At 35.9% G+C, this 17,342-nt stretch overlaps 1 pseudogene; it reads right to left on the bottom strand.

Annotated features, from left to right (window-relative positions):
- Window positions 1–1,683: 1,683 nt before the first annotated feature.
- Window positions 1,684–1,793, bottom strand: LOC112135067 (small nucleolar RNA U13; annotated as a pseudogene).
- Between the last annotated feature and the right edge of the window lie 15,549 nt (window positions 1,794–17,342).

The raw sequence follows: 17,342 nt of genomic DNA, 5'->3' as shown, positions 1-17,342 counted from the left end.
ATAGATGTTAGATTTTGATAAATGCTTTTTCTGCATCTATCGATATGATCATATTTTTTTTCTTCTTTAGCCTATTGATACAATGGCTTACATTAACTGATTTTCAAATGTTTTACCAGGCTTGCCTACCTGGAATAAATCCCACTTGGTAGTGGTTTATAATTTTTAAAATACATCTTTGGATTCTACTTGATAATATTTTGTTGAGAATCTTTGCATTTATTTTCATGAGAGATATTGGTGTGTAGTTTTCTTTTTATGTCTTTTTATTTTTTGTTGTTATTAGGGCAATGTTGGCCTCATAGAATGGGTTAGAAAGTATTCCTTCTTCTTCTATCTTCTGAAAGAGATTGTAGATTGGTATAATTTCTCCTTTAAAGGTTGGGTAGAATTTACCAGTGACCCTTCTAGGCCCAGTGGTCTCTGTTCTGAAAGATTATTAATTATTGATTTAACTTCTTTAATAGATATATGTCTATTCAGATAATCTATTTCTTCTCGTGTGAGTTTTGGCAGATTTTGTCTATCAAGGAATTGTTGCATTTCATCTAATAGGTTATCAAATTTGTGGGCATACAGTTGTTGATAATATTCTTTTATTTTCCTTTCAGTGTCCATGGAATCCATAGTGATAGTCTCTCTTTTCTTTCTCTTAATCTGTATCCTCTCTCTTTTTTTCTTAGTTAGCCTGGATGGAGGCTTATTAATTTTACTGATATTTTCAATAAACCAGGTTTTGGTCCTGTTGGCTTTCTCTATTAATTTTCTATTTATAATTTTATTAATTTCTGTTCTAAGTTTTAGCATTTCTTTTTTATGCTTTCTTTGAATTTAATTTGCTCTTTTTTTTATAGTTTCCTAAGGTAAAAGCATAGAGTACTGATGTTAGATCATTCTTCTTTTCTAGTATATATGTTTGATGCTATAACTTTCCCTCTAAGCACTATTTTCACTGCATCTCAGAAATTTTTAATAAGTTTTGTTTTCATTTTCATTCAGCTTAAAAATTTAAAAAATGTATCTTAAAATTTCTTCTTTGACTCATGTGTTATTTATAAATGTATTATTTAATCTCCAAGTATTTGGGGGATTTTCCAGCTGTCTTTCTGGAAAAAAAAGAAATTTATTTCTAGTTTACTTCTCTTGTAGTCTGAGAGCAGATACTGTATAATTTCTATTATTTTAAATTTGTTAAAGTGTGTTTTATGGCCAAAAATATGGTCTATCTTGGTAAATGTTTCATGTAAACTTGAGGAAAATGTGTAACTGGCTGTTGTGGGATGAAGAAGTCTATAGATGTAAGTTATATCCAGTTGATTAACATCCAGTTGTTGAATTCAGCTACGACCTTAGTAGTACTTTACCTGCTTGATCTATTCATTTTTAACAGAGGCATGTTGAAGTCTCTAAAGGTAATAGTGAATTAATCTATTTCTCTTTGAAATCTATCAGTTTTTGACTCATGTATTTTCATGTTCTGTTGTTGGATATATATTCATTAAGGATTGTTACATCATCTTACAGAATTAACCCCCTATATTACTATGCAATACCCCATTTATTCCTGATAATTTTACTTGCTATAAAATCGGCTGTGCCTCAAATTAATATGGCTACTGTCCCTTTCTTTTTATTAGTGTTAGCATGGTATATCTTTCTCAAATCCTTTACTTTTTTTTTCCATATCAAGCAGGTATGATAGTATGCCAACTTTGCAAAAAGGTTTGAGAGAAGTGCATCTCACACATGAGTGTAAAAAACCCAGTCATCACACTTATGAACCCCAAAAGGATTAAGCCTTTTACTTTTATTCTATGTGTCTCGTGGGCAACATACATTTGGCTCTTGTTTTTTGATCCACTCTGGCATTCTCTTTTGATTGGTGCATTTAGACCAGTGATTATTGATATAATTGGATTAATATCTACTATATTTATTACTGTTTTCTATTTGTTATCCTTGTTTTTTGTTCCTATTTTTGTCTTCTACTCTCTCTGCCTTTTGTGGTTTTCAGTAAGCATTTTATATGATTATTTTTTCTCTATTTTTTTTTAATTTTTGAGACAGGATCTAGCTCTGTCACCCAGGATGGAGTGCAGTGGTATGATCCGGCTCACTGTAGCCTTGAACTCCTGGTTCAAACAATACTCTCACCTTAGCCTCCTGAGTAGCTGGAACTACAAGTGTGCACCATCATGCTCAGCTAATTTTTAAATTTTTTTGTAGAGACAGGGCTTTGCCATGTTGCCCAAGCTGGTCGCAAACTTCTGGGCTCAAGCAATCCACCCACCTAGGCCTCTGAAAGTGCTGGGACTACAGGCATGAGCCACCATGCCTGACCTTCTCTCCTTTTTTTAACATATCAGTTATACTTCTTTTTTCTCACCTTTTTAATGTCTGCCCTTGAGTTTGCAATATAAATTTACTACTAATTCAAATATATTTTCAAATAACACTACACTACTTTAAGGGCAATGTACTTACTTACAGTAACAAAATCATCCTCGTTACCCCCCTCACCCCTGGTATCATTGCTGTCATTCATTTCACTTACACATAAAAAAAAATCGTAAGCGTATATATGTAAGAACATGTAATCAAATACATTGTTGCTCTTCTTATTTTAAATAAACTGTTACCTGTGAACTCAATTATGAATAAAAAAGTTATTTTATCTTCACATGTTCCTTCTTTGATGCTCTTCCTGTCTTCATGCCTATTCAAGCTTCTGACATATATACTTTTATTTCTCTCTACAGACCTTCTTTTTACCATTTCTTTTAAGGCAGATTTACTAGCAAAAAATTTCCTCAATTCTTGTTTGTCCAAGAAAGTCTTATTTCTTCACTTAGAAAGATAATCTTATGAAATACAGAATTCTAAGATGTTGCTTTTTTTCTCTCAACACTTTAAATATATTTCACTCTTCTTGCTTGCATGATTTCTGAAGAGAAGTGGGATGTAATTTTCATCTTTGCTCCTTTATAGGTAAAGCAGGGTTTCCCCCCTCTGGTTTCTATCAGGATATTTTCTTTATCTTTGATTTTCTGTAGTTTGAATATGATATACCTAGGTGTGGGATTTTTTGTGTTTGTTGTTTTGTTTTGCACGTATTTTCTTTGCAGTTCTATGATCTTCCTGGATCTGTGGTTTGATGTCTGGCATTAATTTGGAAGAATTGTCAGTCATTATTGTTTCAAATACTTCTATTCTTGTCTCTCTTCTTTCTCCTTCTGGTATTTTCATTACACATATGTCACACCTTTTGTAGTTGTCCCACACTCCATGGATATGCCGTTCTGTTTTTTAAGTCTTTTTTCCTCTCTGCTTTTCAGTTTTGGAAGTTTCTATCAAGATAACTGCAAGCTCAGAGATTCTGTCCTCAACCGTGTCCAGTCTGCTAAATAAGCCCATCAAAGGCATTCTTCATTTCTATTACAATGCTTTTGAACCATAGCATTTCTTTTCAATTTTTTCTTAAAATGTCTATCTCTCTGCTCACATTGCCTATCTCTTCTTGCATACTATCTACTTTATCCATTGGAGCCCTTAGCATATTAATTACAGTTGTTTTAAATTCCAAGTCTGACCAACAACAAATAGAGATTGAACAAGTAAAAACACAACAAAGAAAAGCCCAGCACCAGATGGCTTCACAGCTGAATCCTACCAACTTTTCTAAAAAATAGAGCTAGAGAGGATACTTTGAAACACATTTTATAAGGCTAATATCACTTTGATACCTAAGCCAGACAAAGGTGTCATAAGGAAACTACAGGCCAATTTCTCTGGTGAATATTGGTGCAAATATCCTCAATGAAATATTAGTAAACCAAACCCAACAACACATCAAAAAGATTTTACATCATGACCAAGTAGGATTTATCTCTGGCATGCAAGGCCAGTTTAACATTGGCAAATTAATCAATATACTACATCACATTAAGAGAATGAATGGTAAAAGCCACATGATCATCTCAATTGATGTGGAAAAAGCATTCAGCAAACTCCAATGTTCTTTTTTGATTAAAACGCTTAACAGTTTAGATGTAGAAGAAAAGTTTCTCAGTACGATAAAGGCCATTTATGAAAAACCTACAGCTCACATTATAATCAACAGGGAAAAAATGAAAGCCTTTTCAGTAAGTCTTGTCCAAGACAACGATGTTCACTCTCACTTTTATTCAACATAGTATTGGAAGTACTAGCAAGAACAGTCAGACAAGAAAAATAAATAAAAGGTATCCAAATAAGAAAGAAAAAAGTAAAATTATCTCTACTGATGTCATAATCTTATATATATTAAAAACCCCAAAGATCCCACGAAAAACTGTTAGAACTAAAAAATAAATTGAGTAAAGTTGTAAGGTAGAAAATCAACATAAAAATGAGTAACATTTTTATACACACGTAATGACCTAACCAAAAAAGAAGTCAAGAAATAGTACCATTTATAATTGCATCAAAAAATACCTAGGAATAAGTTTAATAAAAAAGGTGAAAGAAATACACAATGAAGACTACTGAACACTGGTAAAATGAATTGAAAAAGACACACATAAATAAATGGAAAAATAACTTGTGCTCATAGATTGGAAGAGTCAATATTGTTAAAATGTCCATACTGCCCAAAGCAATATTCAGATTCAACACAATCCCTATCAAATCCCAATGGCATTCTTCACAGGAATAGAAAAAATTTGTTTTAATGCTATGGAACCATAAAAGACCCAGAATAGCCAAAACAATTTTGAGAAACAAAACGTTTGAGGCATCACATTTCTTGATTTTAAATTATATTACAAAGTTATGGTAATCAAAACAGTATGTTACTGGCATAGAAACAGACACATAGACCAATGGGACAGAATAGAGAGCCAAGAAGTAAATTTAAACATATATAGTCAACTCATTTTTGACAAGGGCACCAAGAAGACACAATTGAGAAAGAATATTCTCTTCAATAAATGGTGTTAGGGGGCAGATGCAGTGGCTCAGGCCTGTAATCTCAGCACTTAGGGAGGTTTAAGCAGGAAGATTGCTTGAGGCCAGTAGTTTGAGACCAGGCTGGGCAATAAAGTGACAGCCCATCTCTACAAAAAATTTTAAAAAGTTTAGTTGGGCATGGTGGTGTGTGCCTGTCATCTCAGCAACTTGGGAGGTTAAGACAGGAGGATCTCTTGAGCCCAGGATTTTGTGGTTGCAGTGAGCTATGATCACACCACTGCACTCCAGCATGGGTGACAGAGTGAGCCCTTGTCTCTAAATAAATAAATAAATAAATAATAAAGCTGGGAATACTGGATTTTCTCTTGCAAATGAATGGAATTGAACCATTCATTATCTGATACCATACACAAAAATTGCTGAAAATGGATAAAATATCTAAACATATGACCAAAAACTATAAAAGTCTTAGAAGAGAACATAGGGGAAAAGCTCCTGGACATTGGCCTTGGAAATGTCTTTTTTTTTTTTTTTTTTTTTTTGGATATCTCACTAAAACTCAGGCCAGAAAAGCAAAAATTCACCAGTTTTGAGGTACCGGGTTTTTTGTTTGTTTGTTTCCGACCAAAGTTTTTGCAAAATACAATACAAATCTATTTTTATATCATGTCACTATCAACTTGCTACAAACGTTTATAAATGCCTAATCTCAATTTCTAATCTCATTGGAAATAGTGTAAGAACTAATATCCACTACAGTTGCTTACTGTAGAAACTGGCTTTCTAAACACATGTAGTATAGGCTTTATTTCCTCCCTGCCTCACTTTTCCACTTCCCTACTGGTATTTTCTAGGATCACCTCCCAAATAAACTACTTACTCTCAAATGCTTGCTTCCGCTCTGTTTCTAGGAAAATCTAACCTGAAACATTAGAAAATCCAGCTAAAGTATCAAATATAACACTAACAGGAGTGGTTAGTACTGAGTCAATAAATAAATTAGAATGTTCTCTTTTACTCAATGAAAATGAAACTCATAATCTGTAGATGTTAAACCACTGACTACAATCTTTGAAGTTTAAAAAGAAAGAAACTAAAAACAAACGTCAGACCCATAATTTATTCCAAAGTGGGGGGAAACATGATCTCAGGATCCTGATTATATGCTACTACCATCCATCTGGTGAAGGGTTGCCATTTTCTTTGTGAGTCATGTGATTTAATGATTTCTTTTATAATATCACAGTAGGCCATCAAAACAATAACTATTTTTTTCCTTTGACTTAAATAGGGGCTTATAATTGAACATGAAATGTTTCTACATCAGTTAACATAAACAGTCTCTTCCTTTTTGTCCTAAAATGCCCTTTCTTATCCCGGTGCTTAACTATAATCCTTCAATTTTAAAAAAAGAATGAGCCTAAGCTCCAGAGTGCAAAAATATCATCTAGTTTAGCTTGGAGTTTTTAAAGGAAGTGTACCTCAGACGAGTTATTGGTATACTGAAATTCGTCTTTCTAGTAATAATGTATATTATATAGAGAAATTCAGAAAGATTTTAGCATCATGTAACGGGAAGTATATGACTTTTGAGTTTTAATCCTGACTGCTCTGGCTTGAATTCTGATTTTGCCAATTACCAAATATGTGATGTGTAAGTTTCTGTATGGATTTAATGATTCTAAGTATTTCCTAGGGCTGTTGAGATGTTAATGAAATTATGATCTATTTGAAAATATCTGGCTCAATTGAGGAGATAAATCAAAAATTATTTTAATGTCGAGTTTTACGCTGATTTCAACAGTTGGGAAGAAGCATATGGAAAAGGAGAAAATTATATTGAGGAGTAAAAGATAGTATTTCAGTAAAGATGAGAATGATTTAGTGCTAGTGTTGTTTATTATTGTTCTACCATACTAACCTTGACAGTCCCCCTTCCCTCTTCTTCTTCAACCAAAGGAACCTGCTCAGATGGAATGTGGTATATTAATCAGGAACCTCTCTGGCTTTCTCTGACTGTGCTCTGTGGAATAAAATGAAGCTCAAAAAATTGAAAGAAAGAAATCAAAATAATGTCTCCTGCATATGAGGCCACAGGACACTCAACGTAACCATATCATAAATCATCAACAAGAAATACCAGTGAAGATCTATATCTCTAGGACAGCTTGGCTCATTAAAAATATCTAATGCCACCATTATAGCAACTCTTTAGTTCCTCTTTTCCTTTGTTCAGTGGTAATTGTCCTTCTGCCAAACCATTCATGTCTCCCAGAGTTGTCTCCTGACTAGGAGATGTGTACAGCTGGCTCTGAGTTATGGGTTCTCAGCCTGGAAACCCTTCATTGCGGTTCAGCAGTGTTTAAAGTTAAAGTGAAGAGCAACCAAAAGCATAGAAGAAAATAAATGGCCCCTAGAAAAGTTGGTTGAATAAAAAATGGATGTTGATGAAAATATTTTCACTTCCTGCCATGTTTGATAAAGGATAAATAATGAAAGGACTAGTTTTAGAGAATACTCATAAAAATATGACAACAGTGATGAAAAGGCCATGAGCATGACAATTTCTTTTTGTTTTAAAATGTTAATATCTTTTTTTTTGTTATTATACTTTAAGTTCTAGGGTACATGTGCACAACGTGCAGGTTTGTTACACAGGTATACAAGTGCCATGTTGGTGTGCTGCACCCATCAACTCATCATTTACATTAGATATTTCTCCTAATGCTAACCCTCTCCCAGCCCCACACCACCCAACAGGCCCCAGTGTGTGGTGTTCCCCGCCCTGTGTCCAAGTGTTCTCATTGTTCTATTCCCACCTATGAGTGAGAACAGAGCATGACAATTTTAAGAGCTCAAATGTAGTTTATCGCAGCCCTCTGCAATCATAAATAGGCCACAACGGAACCTTCATAATATAGTTTAAAGCCAATGAATTAACATGATTATGTTTTCAGTTTTACCAGCTAAAATCAGTATCCTAAAAAACAATATAAAACCTACAAAAATGGTCAATATTTGACACACCCACTAGGACTACTCGTAGCTGTGAGGTGGTACTGAAACTTTTAATGTTTTAGTCCTTCTGGAGTTAGCAGTTAAATCTCCCACTGGAGATCTGTTTATGCACAAAAGAGATTAAGAGATTTAGCTCAGAATTTGAGGGGGAAAAATAGAACAAAATGCAAAGGCTCAGCCCCAAGGAATATTATGAGTGAATAAAAATAAAACAAGTAGCATTAATATTCTGATTTTCCTTCCTATACTACTTATAGATCCCTTAGAAATAGAATACACAAAGAAACGTTCTGATAACATGAAAAATTTGATGTTAGCTTACAAAAGGAAAAAAATAAAAAAGCAGAGAACAGGAAGCATTACACGAGGATGAGGGGCAGTAGGTGTAATAAATATCTTCCCTGATGATGTGTGCAATCAAGCCTTTTCCTCGATTTGTAACTACAAAAGCAAGATGGATTTTCTGACTCTCATTCACAGCAGTATGTGATACAAAGATAAAAACCCAACTACTAGAACACGTGCAGTTTAACTAAAACAACCACTTTGTCTTCCATAGGACCGAGGTGGCATCAATAGAAAGCAAAGCAATTCTCTGGATCTGAAGCATTCAAGTTCTGTTTAAAATTCATATAGCAGCTCTTGAATTCCTGACCATTTAAGTGGTCCCATTCAAATTCTCTTTTCCTGTCTGGTTGAATCCACTTAAACTGATAGCCAGTGCAATTAATCATCTCAAGTCAGTACCAGCACTCTTAAAGGGGCATGACGCAACATGATTTAATGCTTCCTCTTGGCCTCATCTCTTCTTTCTTTAAAGGTCACTCCTGGCCTGGTAGTTGGAAGTCCAGAGAGAATCCCTTCTGTCCCTTGAGGACAGTAACAGCACTGAGCCTTGTTAACAGCAGCTTGCAATCAGTCACTCCCAGTCTACTCTGGAATACTGGGGGACCAAATTCAACCAACCAAAAACTAGAAAGCCCTGCTTGGGTGGCAGGTGTGAAAGTTAGCTCTTCAATTTTGCACATCACTAAGTTCTCTTTAATACAAATGAAGAGTAACAAATGCATTAATTTCATGCCACAAGTTTGAATTTGCTTTCTGGTGCTGACAATGCCGTGGTTTCCAACACCATATAGAATCTCTTATCTTACAGGCTATATATTTTTAGCATATCCTAGATACAGTGACATTTACACAGAGGTAAGACTTTAGAGCGGTTCAATTCATGCAGGTAGGAAACAAAGCCCATGCTTGAGCGGTTTGCTTTTTAACTCATAGTCCACAGCTATTCCTGGAGCCTCTGCTCAGTTCTCAACTGAGATCTGCAAAGCTGTTGATGCTTTTGCCTGCCGGATGTGTCCTTTTTACTTCCAACAGTAATTCCTTGTTAACAGTCCTGGGAACATGAAGCCAGAATCCCACAGATCTTTTCTCTAGTTTCTTTTGTCACATACTGCTCTGTAATTTGGGGAATCTGGTCATGTGCAGCACATTTAGCCAGGGCAGATGTTTCTTGCCAGAATTCCCAAGGTTAAGATTTAAGAAGATTCGGTTCAGCCCCTTAACATTTATCTCCTCATATTTAGTCACTGAGTTTGGCAGAAACATCTTTTCCAAGTGTTCAAAGGAAAAATAAAGATACAGCTGAAAGCTCAATGCTTCCAATACTAATCATTCATTCATTTTACCTCTTGTAAAATTCTACACCCAAAGTGCTAAACTGGATACTATGAGAACTAAAATAAAGACACACCAACCTTCGCCGTCGACAAGTGAAATAAATGATTGAGGGGATGACAAAAGGGACAACAGACCATCCAACATGAAAAAAATGCCAAGACAGTAGAAGATTGTGGCTTCAAATTATTAACAGTTAGAGAAAGACTGAGGTCTCTGTGACTAGTCAAGAGACACTTATGAGAAAAGGTGAGACTGCGAGTAGGGAGGATTTTTCAGTTGGTGGTGCTTAGAGAAAAGAATGAAGTCCTGGTGACCATTAAGAGTTTTGGACTTGGATAAATCCGGGTCAAGTTCTGGCTAAGCCATATCCTAGTTGTCATTTTAAATAAATTGCTCAACCTCCCTAAGCTTTAGTTTCTTAATCTGTAAAATGAAAATCATAATATAAGTTGTATAGTATCGGTATGAGAAATAAAAGAGATGAAGCATAAATGTTAGCCAGTGTTATATAAGTGCTAGCTAAAGATGCAAGAGCAGGGATGCATGAGACCTAAACAAAAGCCATTTGTCAGCCTGATGGGGTCAGACACAACAATGCTGAGAGGTGATCCTGAAAATTTACGTCAAGGCCAATTAAAAGTGAGCCTTAGATATCCAGCCAAGGAATTTATGTTTGGAGATAGGAACTCATGAGGAGTCATAATTACGTGGGAAATATGATAAAATAAATGCTTTTGAAGTCAGGCTAGAGGGATGAAAAATGGTAGCCAAACTTTTTGACACCTTACTCTGTGCCAGGCACTGTATTAAGTGCTATAAGTGCTATCTGATTTAATGATGCTACAGAGGAAGATCAGAGAAGGGCTGAATCATTACGGAAAGCTAAGGGGCAATGGGATGAATATAGCAGTAAGGGGGTGAGAAGCTCAAGAGGCATGATGGCTATAGAGGAAGAGAGATGGAGACATATGGTAGATACCTGGAATGGGGACAGATGAGAGAGAAGGGTCTTATGTGGCTGATACCCTAAAGCTAGAGAGCATGATTCCTTAATTGAAATGAAAGCAATAGAAAGCAGATGTTGTGCCTAAGAGAACCTCCTGCTGACTCTCCTTTTTTTCTATCTTGGTTTAGTTCTTCAGCCTCCTCTACTGCAGCTTTTCACTTGCCTTTTTTTGTGTTGTTCGAAAGGATTCAGTTGAGTCCCTTGCATTTTTTTTTTTTTTTTGACAATGTGCACGTCCCAAAGCCCACTGCTTTTTTTTTTCTTTCAGTTGTTGGTTTTCACCACTCATCCTCCAAAGTGATGTAATGAAAAAAATGTTTTTGAGCTGAGAAACACTCTGGGCTTTTCATTCCACAAGAATTCTTTTATAGAAAAGTCATAAAGTAGTGAAAATAGAGGTTTTCTCCTGGTTACGTGGTAAGTGATAAGATGGGTCATAATTTTAATGAACATGTGGCACACCCAATTAATTATCCTTGGATGTGAATGTGACCAGGTGGGTTTGCCATAGCTTGACGGTGGATAATTTCAATCACTGCACTCCTGTCCTTGTATCTACAGTTGTCAAGAATCTAAATGACCCATACTAGATAAAATTCATTTCGTGTTTTAAAAAAACTTCACCTGCATATTTAAAACACTTAGATTTAAAGCCATACAGAGAAAATTACAGAGTACTGCTCAGTAAAATATGGGATTGAAGTATAGTAATGGAGAAAGTGGGGAGAAAAACAACTGGGAATTCAGAGCTACGGAAGTTAAAACTATCAGTGGAAACTCATGTTGTCATGGAAACCTGATGCAACTGAGGGGCCAAGAAAGCCACTGCTTGGTGATAGCACACGGAAAGGTTCAGATGCTATTCAGAACAACTGGAATTGTCTGGGCAGACGACTCTCCCAGAAATCAGTAATTGAGTTAGTGAGGCTCTAAAATTTACAAATAAGAGATCTGAATAATGAAAGTAAAGAAATGAGAATTTAGGTAGTCCCAACTAGGAAAAAATAAATAATAAATACCTTGGCACATGTAGTACTAAGTGGAAAAGAAATAGGTGAAAAAACCCAACTAGGACCAGTGGTAAAAAATTAAGGATAACACATAATTTATATGGAAAAGGGAAAATGGCAAAATCAGTAAGGAATATGCTGTCACTGTAGTATTAATTACACTATAGTGTGTTAATTATTAATATATTTATCTCCCCAAAAGACTGTGAGCTTCTTTAGAAAGGGACTGGACATGTTTATCTTTACAACCCGTGGGGCCAGCTTGGAGCACCCAACCAATATCTGGTGAATGGTAATAATCCTACTATTTATTTAAAAATGGACAGTGATACAGTCACAGTAGCAAGTATATAGCTTATTTCATCCAGTCCTCACCACCTCACTGATACCATATCACCATTTTTCAGGGGAGACAATTCGAATCTCAGAAAGGTTAAGTAACTTGTCAGTGGTCACAGAGCTAGGAAAGAGCCAAATGGGGATTCAAACCCAGGTTTATTCACCTCAAAGCCCATGTTCTTTACAATACGCTCCAATGAATAAATAAAAGAGAAGACACTTAAAAAGTGAACTGGGGAAGTTAGGCTAATTGGTATAGTGCTGTCATCATTAGGTTTAGAATTGAAAGGGAACCTAAAGACTGTCGGACCCTTTATTTCATGGATGAGGAGACTGGACTTCAGGGAGGCAGGGCAGTTTGGTCTCTAAAGTCGCATTTTGTGTCTTAAACACTCCAGTTCTGCTTCCAAAGAATTGCTCCCTGAGTCAGGCTCAGATACATTCTTCTAGTCTTTATGTGAAGGACTAGAAATCAAGGGTTTATGAGTGAGAAGAAAAATGAGAACACGTTGAAGCCAGCCTCATACAGTCAGTACAAAGCACATTATGGAGATCTGTGCAAACACAAGACTATTTTTTATTTCTAGCAGTCTAACTCCTCATGATGACAGCATGCTTCTTTGCTGTTTTTCCTTGCTTCAATTTGCTTTTAAAACCAAAGGTGATCTTTTTCTATTAAACTCTCTGATTTCCTCCTGTTCATTTAAATAGAATTTCTCTAGAAGTAAGTGTCAAAATTGTAGCGTGTTTTCCTGAATAACCAAAAGTAAAATAACTTTTAAAAATTTAAGGCAATCCACTTGTTTCTCCAGTGAAGAAAATGATGGTGCTTTTGTTCCATTGCTAGAGATGTAGGCGTCCCCTAAGAAACTTACCACTCTCCAGGGCTCTCTCATTTGTTGAGGGCTCATGAAGGTCACATTTATGAACAGAGAGAAAAGGTTGCAGCTGACAAATCCTATCTTGGCCTCTCACTGTAACCTGTTCTCCACTACCTTCGGCATATTTTCCAACTAGAAAAAACCTATTTATAGAATTCTCCTCATGGGAAATAAAAGATTTTTAAGAAGAAAATCTGTCCTTCAGGCTTATGGGCATCTAAAGTTAATGGATTGATTAAGGTTCCATAACCTTGGGCTTTATGGCATCCCACAGCCCTCCGCATTGCCCATGGCTAAATCAGCAGAACCGAATAACAGGATACTTACTGGGATTTTTGTGCTGATTGTCGGGGCTCTACTGTTGCTAGCTCCATTATTTACTCCCTTCCTTCACCCACTTTGCTCTCCAGGCAGCTCTAAAGTCAGCTTCCAGGAGCAGAACCAGGAATGACCCAAGAGTTTTTCCCAAAATAATGACACTAGCACTGAATAAAACTGACCTAATAGAGCTCTTTGGAGAGACAGTTTGAAAAATTTGTAAATTCCAGCCATTCCTAAAAAATGATCTTGCTACCACACATTTCACAGCACACAACCCTCAGTGAAATGCCGTAAAGCCCCATTATAAAACATCTTGCCATCGAAGGGGTTATGCCGCAGACAAGGCCCCACAAGGCAATACTTGAAGTAACTTGGAGAATAAAGATTTTGGATGGATGAAAGCAGAGAAAGAGATGCTAAAAGTGAAATAGAGAAGCTCTCTAGGTAATTCTGTAAGCTCCAATATTTACTAAACATCAGCCATAGTCCGGGTACTGCGCTATGTCTGGGCTTAGTGCCAACATACATAACACAGGCCCTCCCTGGGGGGTGCTCAGGGCTGAAAACTAGCTCTTTTTTCTCAAATGAATTTTTGATAATGAATGAAATAGCATATACTAAATAACTCAGAAAGTTGATAACAAAAAACTTTTGTATAACAAGTACAGTCATGGGAATCTGCTTTTCTCCCTATTTATAAGTCCACTTCACAGTTTTTCAAATGATATCACTTTTTAAATATCACCTTGGATATTTAAAAAGGAATTTCTCAAGTCCCAACAAATTATTCCATTCTTAAGTTATGAGTTTTATGAGAAAAATATATACAGGCATACTTCCTAGATAGAGCGGGTTCAGTTCCAGACCACTGAAATAATGTGAAAATCTCACAATACAGTGAGTCACACAAATTTCTTTGGTTTCCTGGTGCATAAAAAAGTTATGTTTACACCATGCTGTAGTCTATTAAGTGTGCAATAGTGTTACATCTTTAAAAACCATGTACACATGTTAATTTCAAAATATTGCTAAAAAGTGCTAACAATTATCTAAGCCTCCAGTAAGTCATAATCTTTTTACTGTAGAGGGTCTTGCCTCTATGTTGATGGTCGTTGACTGATCAGGGTGGTGGTCGCCAAAGATTAGAGAGGCTGTCGAAATTTTTAAAAATAAGACAACAATGAAATTTGCTGCATCAGTTGATTTGTCCTTTCATGAAAGATTTTTCTATAGCATGTAATGTTGTTTGATAGCATTTTACCCAATTTTAATTCTCTATCAAAATTGGAATCAAACTCCTCAAACCCTGTCACTGTTTTATCAACTAAGTTTATGTAATATTCTAAATCCTTTGTTGTAATTTCAGCAGTGTTCACAGCATCTCTACCAGGAATAGGTTCTATCTCAAGAAACCACTTTCTTTGTTCATCCATAAAAAGCAACTCAATGTGTTTGAGTTTTCTCAGGAGATTGCAGCAATTCAGGCACATTTTCAGGCTCCACTTGTAGTTCTAGTTCTTTTGTTATTTCTGCCATAATTTTAGTTACTTTCTCCACTAAAATCTTGAATCCCCAAAGTAATTCATGAGGGTTGGAATCAGCTTCCTCCAAACTCCTATTAATGTTGCTGTTTTCATCTCCTCCTGTGAATCACAAATGATCTTAATGGCATCTAGAATAGTGAATCCTTTCAAAAAGGTTTTAAATTTACATTGCCCAGATGCACTGGAGGGATCACAATCTATGGCAGCTATAGCCTCACAAGATATGTTCCTTAAAAAATAAGACTTGGAAGGAGGAATTACTCCTTGATCCATGGACTGCAGATTGATGTGTTAGCAGATGTGAAAACAATATTAATCTCCTTCTAAATCTCCATCAGGGTTCTTGAGTGACCAGATCATTGACAGTGAGCCATATTTTGAGACAAGTCTTTTTTGGGGGGCAGTACGTCTCAACAGTGGGCTTACAATATTCAGTAAACCACGCTATAAACAGATGTGCTGCCATCCAGTCTTTGTTGTTCCATTTATAGAGCATAGGCAGAGTATATTTAGCATAACTCTTAAGGATCCTAGAATTTGGGGAATGGTAAATGAGCATTGCCTTCAACTTAAAGTCATCAGCTGCATTAGCCTCTAACAAGAGAGTCAGCCTGTCCTTTGAAGATTTGAGGCCACACATTGACTTCTCTACCTATGAAAGGCCCAGACAGCATCTTCTTCCAATAAAAGGCTGTTTCACATACATTGAAAATCTGTTGTTTAGTGCAGCCACATTCATCAGTGAACTTAGCCATATCTTCTGGATAATTTTCTGTAATTTCTATTAATACATTAGCACTTCCTGCTTTACCTTGCACATTTATGTTAAGGAGACAGCTTCTTTCTGCAGACTTTATGAACCAACTTTTTCTAGCTTCCAACTTTTTTTCTGCAGCGTCCTCACCTCTATCAACCTTCTTATAATAGAATTGAAGAGAGTTAATGAATTGCTCTGGATTAGATTTTGGCTTAGGGGAATGTTGTGACTGGTTTGATCTTCTATCCAGATCACTAAAATGTTCTCCTTATCAGCAGTAAGACTGTTTTGCTTTCTTATCATTTGTGTGTTCACTGGAGTAGCGTTTTTAATTTCCTTCAAGAACTTTTTTTTTTTTTTTTTTTTTTTTTTTGCATTCACAACTTGGCTAAGTGTTTGGTGCAAAGGCCTAACTTTTAACCTATTTTGGCTTTAGGCATGTCTTCCTCACTAAGCTTAATTGCTTCTAGCCTTTGATTTAAAGTGAGAGACATGTGACCCTTTCTTTCACTTGCTGACTTGTTGGCTATTGTAGGGTTAATAACAGACCTAATTCAACTGGCCTATAGTTGTCTCTCAGGGGAATAGAGAGGCCCAAGAAGAGGAGAGAGATGGGGGAACAGCCAGTCAGTGGAGCAGTCAGGACACACACATTTGTTAATTAAGTTCACTGTCTTATGTGGGTGTGGTTCATGGAGCCCCAAAACAATTACAGTAGTAACATCAAAGGTCACTAATTATAGATCACCATAACAGATATAATAATAATAATGAAGTTAGAAATATTGTGAGTATTATCAGAATGGGACACAGAGAAATGAAATGAGCATATACTGTTAGAAAAATGATGCTCATAGAGCTGCTTGGAGCAGGGTTGCCCTAAAACTCAAAGTTGTTAAAAACATATGATGTGAAGTGCAATAAAGTGACGCACAATAAAATGAGATATTCCTGTACATCTGTATCTATAGCTATATCTAGAGAGACAGACAGACAGAGACAGAGAGGGAAGCAAGTGTTTCTATACATTGTATAGACGCAAAACATTTTTTAAAGACTAGTTTTTTTAAGAGTTCAGATTTTATGGTTAAAGAATAGAAGGTGGAAATGGGATGACTTTTTTACCTTCCCCATTTTGTACAAGAAAGGAAGGATTATGCCAACCTCAAGAGAAAAGCTCTTCATTGCAAAAAGCCTCTTGCTTTTCTCTCTACAAGTTCAGCTTCAGCTTCAATAGAGCTTAAACCATACATATGACAAATAGAGCTCAAGCAATTAAATAATTACTGTGTCTGCAAGCTCTACAGACAAGAGACGGAATGCTAGGCATCAACAAAAACTAAGTCAGAAGAAAAACTGCTTTCACTGAAATTATAAGATGCATCCTGTTTCTTGTCATTCTGTCCCAGCTAAAAGAAGAGACTGTCACTAATCTCAAAGAGAAAGCAAAATGAATGACACTTATGGTGTCCAGGCCTGGCCAGAGCATCTTAAGAATGAGCAAGAAAGCCACTTCATGGAGAAATTAAGCCTCCTCTTTACAGCCTCTGAAAAGGAACTACTAATGTTCTTTCTCTTTCTGACACACTTGTTCTCTTCTTGAGGGTTCATTTCAATCCTTACTGCTATTGTCATTATTTTTGTTCTTTGCCAAGAAAGTTGGATGAGTTAAAAGTCATTTTGGATTGAAGTTAAAGATCTGTTCTACTCCAAGTTTTACCTCACTTGTCTCATGTTATATTTTCTCTTTAGAAAGGTGTAAGTGGTGAACATAAAAAGAAGATTATTAGAAGTACTACAGTAATGCTTTTTATTTTAAATGAACATCAACTTTAA

The sequence above is a fragment of the Pongo abelii genome, chromosome 13 (assembly GCF_028885655.2).
Source record: "Pongo abelii isolate AG06213 chromosome 13, NHGRI_mPonAbe1-v2.0_pri, whole genome shotgun sequence".
NCBI classification, from domain to species: Eukaryota; Metazoa; Chordata; class Mammalia; order Primates; family Hominidae; genus Pongo; species Pongo abelii.
This window is presented reverse-complemented; position numbering and strand designations above follow the sequence as displayed.